The 6,213-nt window shown below is 37.2% G+C and overlaps 1 non-coding gene across 1 annotated transcript; it reads left to right on the forward strand.

Moving 5' to 3' along the window:
- Positions 1-4,877: 4,877 nt before the first annotated feature.
- LOC129624843 (U6 spliceosomal RNA) lies at positions 4,878-4,984 on the forward strand. The gene has a single exon (XR_008701179.1). It is a non-coding gene; the product is annotated as a U6 spliceosomal RNA (small nuclear RNA).
- Positions 4,985-6,213: the final 1,229 nt, after the last annotated feature.

Below are 6,213 nucleotides of genomic sequence, written 5' to 3' on the forward strand. Positions count from 1 at the left end.
AAATCCCCCACTGGCTACTCAGGCTTTTAGATAAAACTCAAGTAAGCAAGCACAGATATCATGACCTCATCATCAAATGCCTGCCTACCCACCTAATGTTGTCTATCACCTCCACCAGTGGTCCAGGTGTCAGTCCCACAAAACTTCCTGACATTCTCTCAGCACGATGACTGTTTTTGACCTTCTAGCTGTTACTTCATCAGGGAAAACTCTCTCCAACTCTGTTCTTGATTAGTTCCTGCTGGCCCCAAGGTCCAGCTTAGGTTAAATCCCCTGGAACATCATGTCAGATTTGCGGTTTTTTTCCTAAAGTTCTGATTTACATCTTCCATCTTTGAACTTTGGTAGTAAACTCTGACATTTACTATATTTCTTTGGTGGTTTTAGCTGCTTTTGTCACCAAACTGTGGCCTTTGTAAGGTCAGGAATTCTTTCAGAATAAACAATAAATATTTTTTTTTCATACATGCTCAGGGAATCTAAGATCATATATTCGTGTATCCATGGCTTTCGATTGAATGGCAATAGTTCACTATACAAATGGAAACAAAGCTCCAATGCATTACAGGGATAAACTGATTCACATGTCCAGGGCTTTTGTTCAGGTTATCTTTAGCTGGATTTCAAAACCACAAAACGAAATTTATCACCCCTGCTTTCCTTGGAGCATAACGATTCATGTTTTTTATGTTGGAAGTTGTTTTATCACTTATTTGAAGAAGTCAAATCCATTAGCCCATCTCATCAGGCAACTGCATCAGTGGAGAAATAGGACCGTGTGGTCTATGCGATTTCTTTAAAGAAAGTGGTGTGTTTTGTTAAGCATCATATCCACTGCCACCCAGTAGGGTTAACCGCAATTCTTGCAGCAATAAAGATTTCTAGACCACCTGGGTTTAGTAGTCATGTTCAACTCTTTTAGGCTAGGCAGACTTGAAAAGGAGAAATCAGTGAACCAAGTGCATGGAATTATTTCAAAGGAACAAATATTAGAAACAGGTGTGAGATACTACCTAGGGAAAATAAAGCATTAATTCATTCTAACTGGCAGTGGACCATGCTACATTTCCTGAAGAATTAGCTGCCTGAAAACATTTTGACAAAGGAGTTAATTATACATGTTGCTAGTTATTTTTCATTTCCGGCCCAATTTTTCCGAACCATAAAAGTGCATTAAAAACTTTTATGCAATTATGAAGTCTCAAAAAGCATTTTTATTTTCCATCTATTTCCCAGTTAAATTATATTTTCTGAGCATCTGTATATATGAAGTGAATTTTTTATTATATGGAAAGCTTATAATCCATGTTTTATACTTGTCCTATGGCTCAAATCCTACAGTAAAATGTATAGCATCATGTATATATCTAATGTTTAGTTTTATGAAATTTTTTACCCACTTGCTTCATTCCTGAAAGCATTTGAGGTTGTGGCATTGAGGAAGTTGCTTATTGATTACTTTAGTTTTAACTGCATCACATACTCTTTTAATATTTAATTTTTATATGGGAAAAATGATCTTATTTTGCCAAAAAAATTATTGATTAAATAATTACTTGTTTGATAAGAGCATAGCAGTTATAATCTTATAATGTCAATAAAACATTAATCACTATAAATGTTTAACATCAGAATGTTTAACTATCTCTATGGCTCCTCTCACAGTTCCTTCTGGTGGTTTATTAGCAAATGTTTGCTTCCCTTCATTGCAACTTTGGACTTTCATGATTTAAGTCTTCTAAGTTTCCAAGAAGGAGTGTTCCCACCGGGAGATACAGAAATGGTTTCATAAAATGAAAGGCTGAGATTTCCACATGTCTACTTTGTGTTTTTCATAATATGAATCAAACATTTGACAAACTAGATTACTTGATTGGCTGGGGTGGTTTGTACTAGCCACTGGAGATTGAGTTGCTACCACAAAATGGTTTGAATAAGATAGCGGCACACAGGTACACATATACCATGGAATATTACTCAGCCATAAAAAGGAATGAAATTGGGTCATTTGTGGAGATGAGGATGGACCTAAAGACTGTCATACAGAAGTAAGTCAGAAAGAGAAAAACAAATGTCATATGCGGGATCTGAAACAGTTGATACAGATATCTTATTTACAAAGCAGAAATAGAGACACAGATATAGAGAACAAATGTATGGATATCAAGGGGGAAAGGGAGGATGGGATGAGTTGGGAGACTGGGATTGACAGATATACACTATTGACACTTTGTATAAAATAGACAACCCATGAGAACCTACTGTGTAACACAGGGAACTCTACTCAGTTCTCTTTGGAAATCCAAAAGAGAGGGGATATATCTACACGTATAGCTGATTCACTTTGCTGTATAGCTGGCTCACTTTACAAAACTGTAAAGCAACTATACTCCAATAAAAAATTTTAGAAAACAGCAGCACATAAATTTTGAAAGGTTCAAAGTTCGTACCTTAATTTCCTAATCTTTCAGGATCTATAAAAATGAATTTATCATTAGAGCCAGTATAACCACAAATTGCTTAATTCTTAATCTTTACAGCACCTTCTGGAGATGACAGCAAGAAAGTCTTTAGTTGGAATATGATAATGTTCAAAATACAACACTAATGAAAATAATTTTCTATTAATGACTGTGTATAATCCAACTACACACACACGCAAACACACAGAGCCTTTTTGTTTTGATGCCTCAAGTGACTTAGATTAAGAACGTTATGGATCTCCTGCTTTATGTAGAATATCTGTGACACTGACATGGACAGTGGTTTGCCCTCCAAATCGGACTTCAACAGAACTAGCTGACAAGTTCAATCATCGTAAATCAGGAAACAGTGTTAACTCAGTAGCTTTTCTCCTCATTTTTGACCTTTTGCCCAAAGACACATATTTTTGTGGATCCCTTTAGGTGAAGGAGTTGCTTGCATTCCAGCTGTCTTAAAACTGCTGAGGTTTCCTGAAATCAACTTCAATTCACCAGCCAGACATCTGCAAACCATGTTAATACCACATTTGCTTGTAGATTTCTTGTCTGCATCTCAAACTTCCAAATTTTGTGTAGCTTCTTCCCAGATTTTGAGAGATCTAAACAAATAAGAGCTTCCTTTTCCTGCTGCTAAGCTCCTCTCCCTTTTTTCTTCTGTGCTATTCTTCTTGAGAGCAGCCTTTGGCAGTCTCTTCCTACAGGTGTTCGTCCAGCCGCCTCTCGTGCTAAGCGGCATTAATGCTGCTCTGCACTCGTGACCACAGCCATCAAAGGTAGTCATGAGTGAAATCAACAATATTCTGATCATTTGCTTCATCATTCTTGCTTACTAGATCCTGACACTTCCTGGAGACCGGAACTTCTGTCCGTATAGCTAAGGTGGGGTCAGGATGTAGATTCTCACTGTATTTGTGATGATAGTTTTTAAGCACTATTTCAGAGGATTCTTTGTACACCTTGCTGTCTTGTGCATGCTTTGCTGTGTTGTTTCTTGGAAGGAGGGCAAGGGTCTATTTCTGCTGTAGGCTGACAAGAAGAGCTGAGTAGAAAAGTGGTAGGTAGCAGGGACTCTCTGACTCTGCTTGTGACCATGGACATAAATGCATCTCCATAGAACTATTCATTTATTTATACTGCCCCAAATGATTACGCATTTTAAGGAAAGTCTGGGGAATGCAGACAAGTATTTCAAAACACTATGTACCTTCATCCTTTGGCCTAATGTTTTAAAATTTCAGAATGGTGTCTCTCACATAAAAGAGCATGAATAGAATAAAAACTGGTCAGACAACCTGCTTCTTCTGTCAGCTTTTTAAAATATGTGAATGACTTATTTGCTGATGAAGCTTATTTTCTTTTCATGTGTGTTTTGACATTCTGAAAGAGGCTCAGAGAATATTTTGTTAATAATAGGAAATACAAATTACCTGTTTTGTATCCATAAATCAAGTTTATTATCTCTGAGCCTTATTCATTTCTGGGGCAAAATGTAAAGTGAGACACTGATCTCTCAATTATTATAGATTTTAAGTTTTGGTTAGTAGAATATGACTTCTTTTCTAATTTCTTACAGTTATATGATATATAAATATATTATATATATATAAAAACTCTCTCTATACATTCTAAAATGCAATACAGTGAAATGACTTAATTGACCACTCAGATCTCAATGATTTTGGGACCAGTTAATGCATCTTAATTCTGAATATTCTCAACAAACATATTTCAAGATTATTTTAGTATGAAATTAAGGACAAAACTCTATTAGAAATATAACTACAGAATTTCTGCTTGCTAGTAGACAGTATTATTCAAATAGGTGATCTGTGTTCAGACTAATTTCTTAAATTTCATGTCTTCATGATCTAATAAAACTGTTAAAAAAATAAATTTATTCTGAATGTCACTTTAATTCAAAATGACTAAACAAAGTCAATTCAAAATGACAGACACATAGCAGCATGATAAAATTGCTGGTTGTTTGCCAATTTTACCAAATGTTCATTGTTATCTCAATAGGGAAGCCTTCTGTCTCTTCATCCAAGCAGAATCAATTATTTCCTTCACTATGTCCCCTCAGAAATGTGTATTTTGAATTACGTAGACTCCAGATGTCTGTCACCCATATCCATACAATGTTTGTTTGTTGTTTTGTGTCTGTTCTCAAAAACCTCAGTTGTACCTAGGTTGTAAAAGATGGAAGTGAATCAGTTTCTTTTTCTCATTATTTACGTCTTCCCTCTTAGAACTTTGAATCTGTTTTTCTCTCTGCTTGAAACATCTTACCTCAGAGAACCAAATTACTGCTCTCTAATATCCTTCAGCCTTTGCCCAAATATTACTTTACCAGTGAGACCTTCTCTGATGATCCTATTTTAAACTTTAAACTCTGTGCTCACTTCAGCAGCACATATACTAAAATTGGAACGATACAGAGAAGATTAGCACGGCCCCTGCGCAAGGATGACATACAAATTCATGAAGCGTCCCATATTTTTAAGAAAGCTGTGGTACATATACACAATGGAATATTACTCAGCCATTAAAAAGAATACATTTGAATCAGTTCTAATGAGGTGGAGGAAACTGGAGCCTATTATATAGAGTGAAGTAAGCCAGAAAGAAAAACACCAATACAGTATACAAATGCATATATGGAATTTAGAAAGATGGTAACGATAACCCTGTATGCGAGACAGCAAAAGAAACACAGATGTATAGAACAGTCTTTTGGACTCTGTGGGAGAGGGCAAGGGTGGGATGATTTGGGAGAATGGCATTGAAACATGTATAATATCATATGTGAAACAAATCGCCAGTCCAAGTTCAATGCATGATACAGGGTGCCCGGGGCTGGTGCACTGGGATGACCCAGAGGGATGGTATGGGGAGGGAGGTGGGAGGGGGTTCAGGATAGGAAACACATGTACACCCGTGGCGGATTCATGTCAGTATATGGCAAAACCAATACAATATTGTAAAGAAATTAGCCTCCAATTAAAATAAATTTATATTAAAAAAATGGAGAAGGCAATGGCACCCCACTCCAGTACTCTTGACTGGAAACTCCCATGGACGGAGGAGCCTGGTAGGCTGCAGTCCATGGGGTTGCGAAGAGTCAGACATGACTGAGCGACTTCACTTTCACTTTTCACTTTCATGCATTGGAGAAGGAAATGGCAACCCACTCCAGCTTTCTTGCCTGGAGAATCCCAGGGACAGGGGAGCCTGATAGGCTGCCATCTATGGGGTTGCACAGAGTCGGACACTACTGAAGTGACTTAGCAGCAGCAGCAGCAGCAGCATATTAAAAAAATAAACTTTAAACTCTTTCTGAAGTGTAATTTTCACAAGGTAAAATCCTGTAAGGAAAAATGAATATGTATAAAAATGTCATTTAACTCATTAATGAATTAATGAGGGAAGAACCTATAAGATGTTTGCACAAGTTCAAAGGAGACTCTTGACATATGTATAAATATGTATGTATACATATATATCACAGTGCTTCCCTGGTGGCTCAGTGGTAAAGAATTTGCCTGCCAATACAGGAGATGTGGGTTCAATTCCTGGGTGGGGAAGATCCCCTGGAGAAGGAAATGTCAACCCACTCAGGTATTCTTGCCTAGAAAACCCCATGGACAGAGGAGGCTGGTGGTCTACAGTCCAGGGGCTCGCAGAGTTGGACATGACTTAACACGCCTGTACGTATACATACACACACATG

This window comes from Bubalus kerabau, chromosome 12 (genome assembly GCF_029407905.1).
Source record: "Bubalus kerabau isolate K-KA32 ecotype Philippines breed swamp buffalo chromosome 12, PCC_UOA_SB_1v2, whole genome shotgun sequence".
Taxonomy (NCBI): Eukaryota; Metazoa; Chordata; class Mammalia; order Artiodactyla; family Bovidae; genus Bubalus; species Bubalus kerabau.